This window comes from Rutidosis leptorrhynchoides, chromosome 8 (assembly GCF_046630445.1).
Source record: "Rutidosis leptorrhynchoides isolate AG116_Rl617_1_P2 chromosome 8, CSIRO_AGI_Rlap_v1, whole genome shotgun sequence".
Lineage (NCBI taxonomy): Eukaryota > Viridiplantae > Streptophyta > Magnoliopsida > Asterales > Asteraceae > Rutidosis > Rutidosis leptorrhynchoides.
In genome coordinates, this window is record NC_092340.1 from 198001439 (window position 1) to 198018678 (window position 17240).

A 17240-nucleotide genomic window follows, 5' to 3' on the forward strand; every position below is an offset into this window, starting at 1 on the left:
GACTTTGCTTATCGTATTGAAATAGTATAAAGATTAAGTTTAAATTTGGTCGAAAATTTCTGGGTCGTCACAGGACCTACCCGTTAAAGAAATTTCATCTCGAAATTTGATTGGGATCGTCATGACTGACAATAAATATGTTTTCATGACTCATATGAGTTGATAAATGGAGTTTTATCATCATTGAGTAATATAGATAAAACCATTTGATTTTGTGAAGAGTACAAGTGAAGTTATCACAAAGAGTGAAATGAATAAATGTAGATTCGTCATATCTTTTGACGTAGATAGGATTGATTTTCAGAGTTTAAGGGATTTGGAGAAAATCTTTGTAATAAGATTTGATTCTTCGGTATTTAAGGAAATTTGGATCCTCTTTGATTAAATGCGATAATCTGTTTTGATTGCTCTATCGGATATTTCACCATAAATCCACCCCCTTCGTTTCCTTATTTCCACAGCTCACACCTTCTATTCTTCCTCTCTCAATTCATACTTTAAAAACATTCGTCAATATGCTTCATCCGGTTCTGATTCTTGATATACTCTTAACTTTCATATCTGTCATTCTTCTCTTTCATCTACCACCGGAGGATTTTATTTATTTTTACTATTACCTTGGGGTTATAGCAATTTTAATTCTCCCGTGCCTTTACGTGGCAATACGTATTGATATGCTCGGCTTGTAATTTATGTCTTGTTGTCGAGCTTTATATTTTCTTTTATATTCAAGAGTTCCATACTTTTGTCTCCTCTTCCCGGCTTCCAGTCAAGCGAATAATGGTCCAGAATTTGTAGGTATGAGTTTTGGAATGAACATAATTAATGTTCTAAGAAGGAAATTGTAATGGCACGATCTTGATTTCTCAAATTACCAGAATACCTCAGGAAAGACCGAATCATCAAGAAAAATATTTTCTTTATATGTTTAGAGTTTAAATAGAATACAAGAGTCGTGTAACATGGCACATGATGACGTTATGATCTGTGAATCATCACTGTTCATTTAGAAACTCAGCATGACTTACTGTAATATAATCACGTTGATCAAGTGTCATTATATTATACTAATTCATGCTTCAGTTCCCAACACTACTTCAAAAACATTCATATTTTAAACTCGAAGGTTTCAAAATTTAGAAACTAAAATAGTTTCTTTTATGATGTAACACAACTAGCGTGAAGAGGTAAATGATTTCGAATAAGAATAGTTATGAAAACTGATGGAATTTAACATGTTCATAAAACATGTTCTAATAGTTTACATAATTACAAAACTAATTTGTAGTAGTGTTAAAGCAAGCGAAAGCAAAATGATAAGTTCATGTTATATGTTTAGCCATTAAGTTAAATTCCATGTTAATATCAAGTCTAGAATATATACTTACATATGAGAACAAGAGGAGAAGATATATATATATATATACCTCCTCAAGCTAGTTGAGGGTTGTTTTCCAAGTTGCAAGATGATGATGAAGATGATGAACTATAGAGCTTCTAACTTGAAGCCTCAAGCAAGTAATACCCACAAGCAATAACCCCAACACCTTGTAATTAGTTAGGATTTAATTGACACTAGATATGAGCTTGTAAAAACAAAATGTAGAACTCTCTTTTGACAAAAAAGCCCACGACTTTCAGCTCAGTTTTGAGCAGTTTCTGTGCAGTTTTTTTTAGCTCCCTTTGATATGTTTTGAATGCATGTGTGTGTGTAATACTAAGTCCCTTGGTCTTAGTTAATCATGTGTAGCAAGTATTAAACAAATGCATGCTTATTCTAACTCCCATGCCACTCACATTGCTATAATATAATATACTTTTATAAAAAAAACTGATTTTATAAAATCAGTTTTTATAAAACTTGATTTCATAAAATACATTTTATAAACTTGTATATATATTATTTGTTATGTATATTTTATAAAACCAATTTTATAAAATGTATCATAACTTAATTAATTATTTAACCTATAAATAATTAAATCCTTGTTATATAAGTTGTTCCATAACTTATATAAACATATCAAGTAATATTATTTAAGAAACCTTTTCCTTAAAATTCAAGTGTCGCGTATTTAATCAATGATCCAATCGTTAAGATCAAATACGAATAAGGTGTCGGTAAGCTTGTTATTGGGTATGACCCGACTTGGATCAAAACATATTAGCCACATTAATTTAATATGTCTCTCGGGCATACGAAATACCTTCAATCTCCCACTAGCATGAGAAACATAAGAAATTAATGCAAGTGATGGATACCACCTAACGACCGTCTATCACCCCCAATATGTTATGACTTTGTGCCATTCAATAACATCATCCCTATCGAGTTCCCATCTCGAATATGAATAGGTGAATCTTTTCATTATATCCTTTCATCCTGGATGTCATGTTAAATCCAAGAGACACAGAGTGATCACTCTCTTCTAGATTTAACTTTATCAGGCCTTAGACATCTGACTCTCAACGAATAAGAGGGACAAATTCCATCTTGACTACATACGTCCAAAATATATACCTTGCATTATACATGAGCTTTTCTTTGTGAACTACCATTTTTCAGAATAGCAAAGGAAAGAATCAAGGCACTATACTTGGTAAATATCCGAACCCAATATGTATCTCAGGTCAGAGGATACAATGATATTCGCCTTTACTCAAGACTACATGTGATCAACCACAAAGGCTCCATTTAGTAAATCTTGAGAGCGGGTCTTCCAATATTTGTATCCCACAAATATCTATGAACCTTGGTTGCAACCTAGCCCCACATTCATACCATGAACGTTTACCAATCCAAGTTCATAATAGTCTAACCTCACACTTGTTCCCAAATATGTGATCGACTACGGAATTTTAGAATAATTACTTATTCATGGATAAAATATGCAAAATAGGAACATGACTCAAAATAAATTAATACCATAATTATATTAATGAGTTTGAACAAATTTCGTTCCGTTACAATACTTAAAACAAATCATGACCAATCACTAGAATATCGAAGCCCTAATGCACAAGCATGTCCTGTATGTTTTGATCCATGTAAGAGCTTCGTGAGAGGATCCGCTATGTTAAGATCTGTGTAAACTTTGCGAATACATATCTTTCCCTTTTCAACTTCATCCCTTATGTAGTTGAATCTCCGCTCAATGTGACGGGTCTTTTGGTGAGCATGAGGTTCTTTGATTTGAGCAATCGCACCCTCGTTGTCACAAAAGATCTCAAGAGGGTCCTGAATGGAAGGGACTACTCCTAAATCGTCGATGAATTTCTTCATCCATGCAGCTTCCTGAGCTGCCATTGATGCGGCGATGTACTTCGACTCTGTAGTGGATAAAGCAACACCATCCTGTTTTGAACTCTTCCAAGAGACTGCACCTCCATTTAACGTGAAGACATAACCGGATTGTGATCGAGAATCATCTCGATCAGCTGGGAAACTCGCATCCACGTAACCTTTTACAGCGAGTTCCTCCTCACTAGACCCGTATATAAGAAACATATCCTTAGTCCTCCTAAGGTATTTCAATATACTTTTAACAGCAATCCAATGACTGTTTCCTGGGTTATTCTGGTATCTACTTGTCAGGCTAAGAGCGCATGACACATCCGGTCTAGTGCATATCATTGCATACATGATTGACCCAATAGCAGATGCGTACGGGACTTTCTTCATTCTCTCTTGTTCATCTTTCGTGGTAGGACACTGAGATGAACTGAGAGGCGTTCCTCTTTGAATAGGTACCAAACCTTTCTTAGAGTTGTCCATCTTGAACCTTTTCAAGATCTTTTCAATGTATGCACTTTGATTCAAACCTATTAGTTTCTTGGATCTATTCCTGTAGATCCCAATCCCCAAAACGTATTGTGCTTCTCCAAGATCCTTAATGGAGAAGCATTTACTTAGCCAAGTTTTAACTCCTTGCATTGCCGGAATATCATTTCCAAATAACAATATATCATCCACATATAGTACAAGGAACATGATAGCACTCCCACTACCTTTCTTGTATACACAAGCTTCATCACCATTTTTGATGAAGCCAAATTTCTCGGCCTCTTCATTAAAACGATGATTCCACATTCTAGATGCTTGTTTCAATCCGTAGATTGACTTCTTTAACTTGCATACCTTTTTAGGATATTTCGGATCAACAAAACCTTCAGGCTAAACCATATAGACATCTTCCACAAGATATCCATTTAGGAAAGCGGTCTTGACATCCATTTGCCATATTTCATAATCATAGTGAGCAGCAATAGCAAATAATATCCTAATAGACTTTAGCATTGCCACAGGTGAAAAAGTTTCATCATAGTCAACCCCTTGAGTTTGAGTAAAACCTTTTGCTACAAGTCTAGCTTTATATGTATCCAAGTTTCCATGTATGTCGGTTTTCATTTTGAAAAGCCATTTACAATCAACTAGCCTAGAGCCAGCAGGTTGTGCAACAAGTTCCCAAACTTGGTTGTCATACATGGATTGCATCTCAGCGTTCATGGCTTCCTGCCATTTATCCCTATCAATCCTTGATAAAGCATCTTGGTAGTTTGCTGGTTCATCCAAATCAACCACATAGCAACCATCTATGAGAAACCCATATCTCTCAGGAGGATTACTAATTCTACCAGATCTGCGAACGTCTTGTGTATTTTGATCATCCATTTGATCATTCTCAACATTTTCATGTTGAGTGCTAGTATCAACCAATTGTGAATCATCTACTTGATCTCGAACCTCCTCAAGATCTATCTTCCTTTCACTATCACCTTCCATCAGGAACTTAGTTTCAAGGAATTCAGCCTTCCGAGCAACAAATACATTCTGTTCGGAGGGATCATAGAAATAATATCCCATATTATCCTTGGGATATCCTATGAAGATACACTTTGTGGATCGAGCATTTAACTTATTAGGGACGTAACGCTTAGGGTAAGCTTCACATCCCCATACCTTTAAGTATGATAGAGATGGAGGTTTTCCAAACCACATCTCATGAGGTGTTCGTTCCACTTTCTTGGTTGGGGCCATATTTAAAATACGAGCCGTAGAGCATAGACAATAACCCCAAAATGATAGAGGTAACGAGCTTCTAGCTATCATAGATCGAACCATATCCATTAGGGTTCGGTTCCTCCTTTCGGAAACTCCATTCAGTTGGGGTGTTCCAGGAGGAGTGAGTTGCGAGATAATCTCACAACTTCTAAGATGATCTTGGAAAGCATCGCTTAGGTACTCACCTCCTCTATCAGTACGAAGTACCTTGATTGTCTTATTGAGTTGATTTTGTACTTCGTTTTGATACTCTTTGAATGCTTCAAAAGTTTCGTCCTTATGTCTTAACAAGTAGACATATTCGAAACGACTAAAGTCATCAATGAAAGTAACGAAGTATCTTTCACCATTCCTAGTTGTGGGCTTAAAGGGTCCACATACATCCGAATGTATTAATCTCAATAAGTCCTTAGCCCTTTCGTAGGTCCCTTTGAAAGGTGCTTTAGTCATTTTGCCTTGTAAACAAGATTCACATACATCAAATGAGTCTAGTTCATTTGATTTCAAAAGGCCATTCTTTTGAAGTGTATGCATTCGATTCTTGTTTATGTGACCAAGGCGACAATGCCATAAGTAGGAATCACTCAAATCCCTTTTGAGTTTCTTGGTGCTAGTATAGTATATTGAGCTACTAGATGATGTGTCATCATGAACCAATTCATAAATTCCATTTGAAGGCGAAGCCTTAAAATAGAATACATTATCTAAATAAACGTGGATATCATCATTAACAAAATTAAGATAAAAACCACATTGTTTTAAACGGGAAACTGAAATAATGTTTTGACATAAATCCGGTGCATACAAAACATTGTTCAAAATAAGTTCCAAACCACTTGGAAGCTTTAATACAAAGTCTCCTTGAGCCTTCACTTGCACTTTGGCTCCGATACCCATAAAGAGACTTGATGTTCCTGTTTGCTTGCTATTTCTTTTGAACCCCTGCAAAGAATTGCAAATGTGAGTTCCACATCCAGTGTCTAATACCCATGTATTAAAAGAAGTAATAATAAGCTCTATATATACCATATATATATTACCTGAGGTTTGCCCCACATCCCTCTTTTCCTTCAACTCCTTAAGGTAGACCGGGCAGTTTCCAGTGACCCATTTCACCGCAATCGAAGCACGGGTCTTCCTTGGGGTTTGCTTGTCCGGCAACCTTTTGCTTCTTGTTCTTGTTTTTGGTTGGGGTAACCATCCTCCCCTTTCCCTTGCCTTGATGGGCGGGTCCTTTCCTCTTAGCCGCCTTTAGCTTAGAGGTGTTGTTACCTTTGGACCCACCATCATTGATCATTAGCACGGGTGAAGCCCTCTTACCCATGATAGTTTCCGCCGTCCTAAGCATGCCATGAAGTTCGCCAATGGTCTTATCCATCCCATTCATATTGTAATTAATTACAAATTGGTCAAACCTCTTTGACAAGGAGTTTAGGATAATATCCGTGGCTAGCTCATTAGATATGTTGAGATTAAGACGGTTTGCGCGATCAATGAGGCTTTTCATCTTAAGGACATAAGATGAAACGGATTGGGAGTCGTCCATACGACATGCATGAAGCGCTCGAACAGTCTCGAAGCGCTCGACACGTGCTTGTTGAAGGAACATCTCCTTCAATTGCGTGATCATGTCGTATGCAGTATGATGCTTGAAATCCTTTTGGAGTTCGGGTATCATAGTCCCAAGCATTAGGCAAGCGACTTGCACTGAATCGGCGCAATACTTATCCCAATAAGCCATGCCTTCCGTATCATTCTCGTCGGGTTGATCGGGAATGGGGTCTTCCAACACATACGCCTTATCCTCAAGTTTGAAGACAATCCTAAGATTGCGGAACCAATCCATAAAGTTCGTATGGTTGAGTTTGTCTTTCTCGAGGAGAGACCTTAACGATAGGTTGTTCAAGTTAATAGGTGCGTTTTGCTTGTTGTTGTTATTGGTGGCCATCTACAAAATTTAACAAAGTTCATTTAAGTATCGATTTTAAATTTAATAAACAATACCCTTTTAAATTTTAATTGACTTATTAAATATTAGAATCCAACGGTAAATTAAATTTCGGTTAGGTGACCTTTATCCCGTTATTTGATTTAGCTAGCTAGTCATTTATATGACAATTGCAATCCTTTTGCAACTTCTAAATTATGGGATCATGCAATCCTTTTGCATGGCATATTCATCCCATCAATGCCTATTTGTTCCTCATGCTTCGGTGACCCTAAGTTCATGATTCCCAAATCAAGTCGTCCTACTTGTGTAAACGTGTAAATTTAACATCCAAGTGGTTAGCTGACCTTTATCCCACAAGTGTGCGAAATTTACCTCAATCATATTAGTTTGCTCACAACGGTTAGGTGACCTTTATCCCATTATGAGTTCCCTAATATTTTCAAGTGTCACACAAAAGGATGGCGTTTAACTTGTTTGCCTTGTCGATTAAGGGATTTTAAGTTTTCGTTAATTCTAGTTTAAGAAAACATTTATGCCATACACCAACATGCATTTAGTGTATGGTTCATTTGAAATCCATTTTCAAGTCTTGTAATTTTAGCCAATTACTTGATATAAACCATTTTATATATATGATCCTTATCATGTTCTTAATAACCGTTTATTAATATCCTTTTAGCCGTTTTTAATTTAGCCTTTTAAATTGACATTTTGCATGTCGTTAATAATTTAACCAATTAAATTGTAGTTATGCTTGTTGTTAACTTGAGTGATAACTTGTTGTAGTAACATACACAATCTAAAATCATACAAGAAATATAACAACCACGCATGCAAACAAATGTGTTCACAATCAAGCCAATTTGGTAGACATTTGTTTAGCCGAAAACAAATGTCACCGGTTAAGGGTTATAACACTAAGTAGGAGATTTCAAAATCTCCCACTTAATCGTGCATCCAAATGCATCTTCCAAGTCTTCATCTTGTATCTTCATTTTTACAAAAAACATATCCTAATACATTTTTCTTGAAAATGAAAATACAACCTAATCTATTTTACATACCAAATATAAAATAAATTACATAACCAAAATAAAAATATTACAAACCAACTTGAATGAATATTACAACCACATGAATGAATTAATATTACATACCAAATGAATTATTAATAATCATCCAAACATGCAACCATTCAAACAAAAGGTCAAGGCTTGATTGTGAACTTCAACATACAACAAATTTGACCAATTTGCAAGTTCCAAACCCATTTGGAACTCTTCCTAAAATTGGCCAACTATACCAACCCTCCCAAACCCGAAAGTTTTTGCATTCCATATTCATGTATGTACTTAGAATGCAAATATAGCGGGTTTAAAGGCCATATAAGAAGCATAATCTATAGACTTCGGCTCTAGATACCATTGATGGAATTTAACAAGTTCATAAAACATGTTCTAATAGTTTACATAATTACAAAACCAATTTGTAGTAGTGTTAAAGCAAGCGGAAGCAAAATGATCAGTTCATGTTATATTTTTAGCCATTAAGTTAAATTCCATGTTAATATCAAGTCTAGAATATATACATACATATAAGAACAAGAGGAGAAGATATATATATACCTCCTCAAGCTAGTTGAGGGTTGTTTTCCAAGTTGCAAGATGATGATGAAGATGATGAACTATAGAGCTTCTAACTTGAAGCCTCAAGCAAGTAATACCCACAAGCAATAACCCCAACACCTTGTAATTAGTTAGGATTTAATTGACACTAGATATGAGCTTGTAAAAACAAAATGTAGAACTCTCTTTTGGCCAAAAAGTCCACAGCTTTCAGCTCAGTTTTTAGCAGTTTCTGTGCAGTTTTTTTAGCTCCCTTTGATATGTTTTGAATGCATGTGTGTGTGTAATACTAAGTCCCTTGGTCTTAGTTAAGCATGGGTAGCAAGTATTAAACAAATGCATGCTTATTCTAACTCCCATGCCACTCACATTGCTATAATATAATATACTTTTATAAAAAAAACTGATTTTATAAAATCAATTTTTATAAAACTTGATTTCATAAAATACATTTTATAAACTTGTATATATATTATTTGTTATGTATATTTTATAAAACCAATTTTATAAAATGTATCATAACTTAATTAATTATTTAACCTATAAATAATTAAATCCTTGTTATATAAGTTGTTCCATAACTTATATAAACATATCAAGTAATATTATTTAAGAAACCTTTTCCTTAAAATTCAAGTGTCGCGTATTTAATCAATGATCCAATCGTTAAGATCAAATACGAATAAGGTGTCGGTAAGTTTGTTATTGGGTATGAACCGACTTGGATCAAAACATATTAGCCACATTAATTTAATATGTCTCTCGGGCATACGAAATACCTTCAAAAACATCTTCAGAAATATCGAGGATATTTATAATGAAAGATACGATGATATCTTAGAATTTTTAATATCAGAGGATGATGAAGAATATTGTCTGTAAGGGTTTAGAGTCAGGAGCAAGGTATTCGTTAATGACTTCAGCAGATACTGAATCATTTGGATTATTTGAAGGCAGGTTTAGTCTTTGTGATTTGTGCACAGCCTCCTTCATAGTTTGCTCAATCTGTTTTCCAGTTCCAAATCTTCTCCTTTTCTGAGCTTTGCCAACACACTATTCTTTATCATCAAACTTTTAACTGTTACGGTTGTCTACAGTTTCTGCTGCTTCATTCAGCTTTTCCTAAAATTTGGAGAACTAATTCGTAGATTGGGGTGTTTTTCAGAAACTTCACATTCGAAGTATGTAAATTTTGGAGATAGACGTTATATGTATATATGTAACTGTTGGCATAGAATTGCTGCGAAATTTGAGAATAATGATTCAAGCTTTTTGGTATGGCAACTACCATTACAAGATACAGATGAGTACATGATAGGGTTTCAATAAATAAGTATAGTGATTTTTCGGAGAGGCTTGAAGATCAATGGAATTGTTGGTAAGTTTACTGTTAATGTGGTTGAATATAAATGGTTCCCCGGTAACAATGATGAAGGGGTGATCGTTATAATAAGGCTTGTTCGAATAAAAAATTGAAGTTGGTCTGCTGAAGCTGTGACAAAACTGTCTATTTTGAAAAGGGATTGAAAAGTTATTTTAGCTAATAAATACCAAAGGGTCGGGCACGAATACTATGACTTTGGTTTCGAGGGTTTTTCAGGTACAAGACTGTGGGTAACTGTAAAACCCGTTTATTTGTAGTGTACATAAGTGTAGTTAATGTACTTGAAGTGGGGTTTTGGTTGTACATATTAAAAGAATGCAGAAAACTGGTCTGGGCGTTTGGCGTGCCGCGCTGCCATTTGGCGCGCCGCGCCACTGTTCTGTGACAGATTCTTTTCTTTTTTATTAGATATTTTGAGGGCAAATTGGTAAATTTACTAAAAGGACGACTTTAACGCTCTAGGTTCAGTTTGGTGAGCCTCATAACACCATTTTCATCTACTTCACCTCTTCTAAATTAACTTAGTGAGAGAAAGGGTTTTCTAGAGTGAGAGAACTCAAATCAAGGAAGAAGAAGCCGATTTCAGGTCTAAGTGCAAGCATTAAAGTTGTTCATCTCTCCTCTAGCTACGTTTTGATTGTAGTGGTATGCTCTAATCTTGATTTCCTAATTTAATTTTGTGAAAGGGTTAGTGTTAGGGTTAATGGTGAACTCAAAACCCACTTTGTTAGTAAATTGGGTGTTTTGGGTGAATTTGGGTCATGAAGACCTAAAGATGATTAACTAGGGTTTTTTGAAGTATTAATTGATGTTTATGAGCTTAAATTAGTTAGTTAATTACTAGCACACCTAGAGATAAGTAAATGGGCGTTGTGTGGTTTGGGGGATGACCCGAAATGGGTGTGTTGACCTTAAGTTAGTTAATGTTGTTGTGTAATGCATAAACCTTGTGTTGAAATGCGTTTTAAACCTAACTTGGCTAACGATTAGGGTTTTGGGGATGTTAACCCAAATATTAGGGTTAAGGGTGTGAATGGGTCAAAATTGCACCATGGGTCAAGATACACTAGAATGGAGTTTTAGTTGGTTGACCAACTTGAGTTTGTGATTGATAATATGTATAATGTGATAGGTACGTTACGTTGAGGTTTTGCAAGCTCGGGTATCTTTTCACAAGAGATTTTGAGGTGAGTGGAATAATTATATGTGTAGGTATATAATGTATCTATTTGTTGTAGCGTGAGATGTGAAGTGTCGAGGTGCTAAGACACCACGTTTCAAGTGATGAGTGAAGCATCGAGGTGTTAAGATGCCACACGGGGTGAAGCATCGAGGTGTTAAGATGCCACCTAGGGGTGTAGTGTCGAGGTGTTAAGACACCACTCCGTAATTTAATGAGTGAAGCATCGAGGTGTTAAGATGCCACTCGGGGTGAAGTACCAAGGTGTTAAGGTGCCACCCTAGGGGTTAGTGATACGAGGTGTTAAGTACCCTAACGGATGTTATGAACACCGATGGCATTTTCGCGAGCGCCATTCAATTGTACGATTGGTTAACCATGGTTATTTGCGTTGTAAGTGTAAGCATAATATATTATTCGAATTATATTATATGCATTGCTATGCTAGCTTGTGGTATTGGAGATTTCTAGCTTGTATTCGAGATTATAAGCTAATTGTGTTGCTAGCATGTATGCGGTGTTTGAGTAAGTGATTTGCAAGTAGGTATATTATATATGTATGTGTATAATTATTGCATTCACTAAGCGTTAGCTTACCATCTCATTGTTTACCATTTTATAGGTTCCAGCGTGGATAAGGGTAAGGGCATACAGTTGGATTAGAGATCCTGCTTGTTAGGGGACGCCTTTTGGATGTGTTAGCTTTTGGAGTTTGACCATGACTTGGGTAGTTTAATCCCAAACACCATGCTCATTGTGTCGTTTGGTATTTAAACTTTTTGGTGGTCGAAACTCACATTATGTATTAAACTCGTAAAACGGCCAACGTGGGCCTCGCTTTGTAAAACTTATCTTATGTTTGAATTGTGTTAGTTTTACATGTTTGAATATATTGTTAAAAGCGTTTTGTCTAATTATGTCGGGAAGTGGCCGATCTTTTTCGCGTTTCATGACTTTTGGGACAGACCAGTTTGGCGCGCAGCGCTGCCATATGGCGCGCCGCGCCATATGCTGTTCCAGGAAAAATAAAATTTATTTGTTATTTTTACGCGGGTTGTTCGTGGTTTGGTTTGGGTTGTTACAAGTGGTATCAGAGCATGGTCTAAGGGATTTAGGTGACTTGAGATAGGTGCCTAGACTTGGACTTTATTGTGTGTACGCTTTATGCGGGACTTGTAGAACTTTGGGTCTAATCGGGAATTGTTAGTGCTTTGATTTATGTGAACTAACATTGTGCAAATTGATTTGTGTTGTGTTTAGCAATCATCAAGCGAGATGGACGTTGTACTAGTGAGTTAATGCGATGTGCTCGCGTAACAATGATTAGCTACCATTGTTACGAGTTCAAATCGTGTCAAACAAGCGATGTACGATGATTGTTGAGCAAGATGGGGTAGTGTGGTGTATATGTATATACATATGGGTTAAGCCCTTTCGTTTTGTTGCTTAATTTACTTCGTTTTATAGAATGAAGATGAGAAATGGACACGACACCAATGACGGAGGTACGAGTGAGGACGTTGAACTCACAGCCAAGGTTGAGGCCATCTTTAAAAGGCTAAAGAGGGATTTTCTTGACGACGTTCGAAAGGTCTTCCAAGAGTCGGTTGATGGATAAGTGACCGAAATGATCAATGATTGAATGAAAGCCGCAATAGAGGAGGCTTTAGAGGCTAGAAACATTTATCCTCGAGGCGAAGGGGGTGAAGGTAATGGCGGGGGTGGAAGGCAAGACTTCCACTACAAGAATTTCAAGGATACTCAACCTCCGATGTTTAATGGGGTGCGAGATCCGTTGAAAAGCACGTGTTAGATTTCCGATATCGAGGGGGCATTCCGTACTGCGGAGTGTCCTCCCGAAAGGAAGGCGAGGTATGGTTCTAGTATGTTGAGGGAAGAAGCCAAGTTGTGGTGGGACGATAAAATCAAATTACATGGTGAAGAGCAATGCATGTGCTTGACATGGGAAGAGTTTAAGAAGGAATTTTTCCAAGAATACCGAACTTCTTCCGATCTTGATAAAATCCGGGACGAGTTGCACCATTTGCGACAAGGTTCAATGGACTTGGTTACTCTCAAGTCTACCTTCTTGGCAAAGAATCGTTTTTTTCCAGAGTACGTTGGTGATGATCACAAGTTGATGCTAGATTTCTACTGTACTTTAAGTGATGAGTTGAAGGGTAAGATTAGCCGGGGTATGGCTAAGTCTTTCGAAGATTTATACGAATTGGCTAGGGTTTTGAGCCGGAGGTTCCGAGGAAAAGCGATTTCACTTTTTCAAAGAGAAAGTTTAAAGGTTCGAGTTATTCGAACTTTTCAAATAAAAAGAACAAGAAAGGCTCCGAGAGCATTAATAGTGTGAAGAAGGGTGCTTCCGGAGGTTTCGGACCCACGTGTTATAATTGTAATCAAAGAGGGCACATCGCCCGTGATTGTACCAAGGCGACGACCAAGCTTACTTGTTTTAATTATGGTAAAGAGGGGCACAAAAGGCCCGAGTGTCCCGAGTTGCGCAATGATAATGTTAAGCGGTTAGAGAAGGCTGCGGGTATAGCTAGGGGTCACAATTATTTGATGACCAACGATGAAGCCAAACAATCGAACGAAGTTGTCTCAGGTACTTTCATGGTTAATTCTAATCCGGCAAGGATACTTTTTGATAGTGGTGCTAACTTGTCGTTCGTGTCACCAAAATTTGTGCCTAAACTTAATAAACCATTAGCTAAGTTAAGTTGTCCGGTAGAGGTTGAAATAGCGGACGGCAAGACGGTGCTAGTGGTTGACGTGTGTAAGAATTATGATGTTGTGTTTGGTGCCGAAAACTTTAAGATTGATCTTATCCCGATGACTTTGGGTGATTTCGATATCGTTGTTGGTATGGATTGGCTCGATCATAATAGAGTCGATATTGCATGCCATGCAAAATTTATTCGTGTAAAGGCCCCAAGTGGGGGAGAGTTAATTATTCACGGTGACAAGCATAGAAAACTTGTGCCGATATGCACTTTTGCACGGGCACGACGTTTTCTTGTTGGCGGTGGCATGGCTTTTTTGCCCATGTTGTTGATACTCGTGATGAGCCACCACCCATTTGTGAAATTCTGGTGGTTAGTGAATCTGAAGACGTTTTTCCGGATGAGTTACCGGGTGTTCCGGTGAAAAGACAAGTTGAATTTCGCATTGAGTTGGTTCCGGGGGCTACCCCCATTGCTAAAACTCCTTATCGTTTAGCGCCAACAGAAATGCAAGAGTTGTTAAATCAAACCCAAGAGTTGCTCGAGAAGGGTTTTATTCGACCGAGTGCTTCTCCATGGGGCGCTCCGGTTTTATTCTTAAAGAAGAAGGATGGTAGTATGCGGATTTTCATCGATTATCGGGAGTTAAATAAAGTGACGATCAAGAATCGTTATCCATTACCTCGGATTGACAAATTCTTTGACCAACTCCAAGGTGCAACGTATTTCTCTAAAATCGACCTACGATCTGGCTATCACCAAATGCGGGTCCGTGAGGAAGATATCGAGAAAATGGCTTTTCGAACGCGTTATGGGCATTTTGAATTCGTAATTATGCCTTTTGGTCTTACGAATGAACCGGCGGCATTCATGGAACTTATGAACCGAGTGTGCCAACCTATGTTGGACAAGTCGGTAATTGTGTTCATCGACGATATATACTTGTTTATTCGAAGAGTATGAACGAACATGACCGTCATTTGCATGAAGTATTGAAGACGTTACGAAAGGAGAAGTTGTATGCTAAGTTCTCCAAATGTGAATTTTGGCTAAGGGAGGTTCAATTCCTTGGCCATATTGTGAACGAAGATGGTATTCAAGTAGATCCGGGGAAGATAGAGACGGTGAAGAGTTGGAGACAACCGACTATGCCTACGGAAGTCCGAAGTTTCCTCGGGTTGGCCGGTTATTATCGTCGGTTTATCCAAGACTTTTCTAAGATCGCTTCTTCATTAACGAAATTTACAAGGAAGAACGCGAGATTTACTTGGGAGAACGATCAAGAAATTGCTTTTCAATTGCAGAAAGAAAAGTTGTGTCAAGATCCGGTGTTAGTTTTGTCGGAAGGAGTGGAAGACATGACGGTTTATTGTGATGCTTCGCTAAATGGGCTCGGGTGTGTTCTTATGCAAAGGGGTAAAGTCATCGCTTATGCCTCTCGATAATTAAAGGAACACGAGACGAGATATCCAACTCATGATCTTGAGTTGGCGGCAGTTGTGCATGCGTTGAAAATTTGGCGCCACTACTTGTATGGTGTCAAGAGTACGATTTATTCGGATCATAAGAGTTTGAAACACCTCTTCAATCAACGAGAATTGAATTATCGCCAACGTAGGTGGATGGATGTGGTGAAAGATTATGATTGTGAAATACTTTATCATCCGGGCAAGGCGAATGTGGTCGCGGATGCGTTAAGTCGAAAGAGTCATCACCCGGCATTACGATTGGGATTGTTACGTATGATTATTACTAACGATTTTCTTGAAAAACTTGGTGTGATTCAAATAGAGGCTTACGTTCACAACAAGCATGCGGAACGAATCATGGGGTAATCGGAGTTCATTACTATGGGCTCGCATGGTTTGTTGTCTTTTCAAGGAAGAGTGTGGGTGCCTAAGATGGGTGATTATCGACAAGTGCTACTTGATGAAGCACATAAGTCGAAGTATTCCATTCATCCGGGCGCGACGAAACTGTATCTAGATTTAAGAAAAGATTATTGGTGGCCGGGCATGAAACGTGATGTTGTGAAGTATGTTGAACAATGCGTCACGTGTTTGAAGTTAAGGTCGAGCACCAAAATCCGTATGGTAAGTTATAACCGTTGGAAATCCCGAAATGGAAATGGGAGCACATTACCATGGATTTCATCATAAAGTTACCTAAAACGGCGAGAGCCCAATTTGATTTGATTTGGGTTATAGTTGATCGATTGACGAAAAGTGCTTTGTTTCTTCCCATTCGGGAAGCGATATCGTCGGAGACCTTGGCTAAGTTGTTTATCAAGGAAGTCATCTCTCGACACGGAGTTCCTATATCGATTATTTCGGATCGAGATACTCGTTTTACATCTCGGTTTTGGGAAAAGTTTCATGAAGATATGGGTACACAATTGAAATTGAGCACGTCGTATCATCCTCAAACGGACGGTCAAACCGAACGTACGAATAAAACTTTGGAGGATATGTTACGGGCATGCATTATTGACTTTGGTGGTAGTTGAGACGGGCACTTACCTTTGGTAGAATTCTCGTACAATAATAGTTATCATACTAGTATCGGGATGCCACCTTACGAGATGCTTTATGGGCAGAGGTACCGAACTCCGATTTTTTGGGGTGAAATTGGTCAAAGAGAGATCGGGAGTACCGATTTGGTTTTGGAGACGAATAACAAGATTGATATTATTCGGGATCACTTGAAGAAGGCTCAAGATAGACAAAAGTCGTATGCTGATAAACGTAGACGAACGACCGAATTTCAAGAAGGTGACATGGTGATGCTTAAGGTTTCGCCATGGAAAGGTATTATTCGATTTCGAAAACGAGGAAAGTTAGCTCCTCGGTTTATTGGGCCATTTAAGGTTTTAGCTCGTGTTGGTGAAGTCGCGTATCGTTTGGAATTACCCGAAGAACTTGCGGGGATTCATAATACATTTCATGTTTCCCATCTCCGTAAGCATCTTGCGGATGATTCTTCATGGATGCCATTAGATGAAATTGAGCTAAACAATAAGTTAGAATATGTTGAAGAGCCTATCGCTATACTTGATGAGAAGGTGAGAAATAAAGAGGTGAGAACTTTTAAAGTTCAATGGCGTCGTAGTAAAGGTTCCGAGTTTACTTGGGAGCCTGAAGAGTTTGTGTTGGTTTATCTTCTTCTTGTCATGCGGCGTGGATCGCGAGGACGCGCTCCGATTCAAGTGGGAGAGAGTTGTAAGACCCGTTTATTTGTAGTGTACATAAGTGTAGTTAATGTACTTGAAGTGGGGTTTTGGTTGTACATATTAAAAGAATGCAG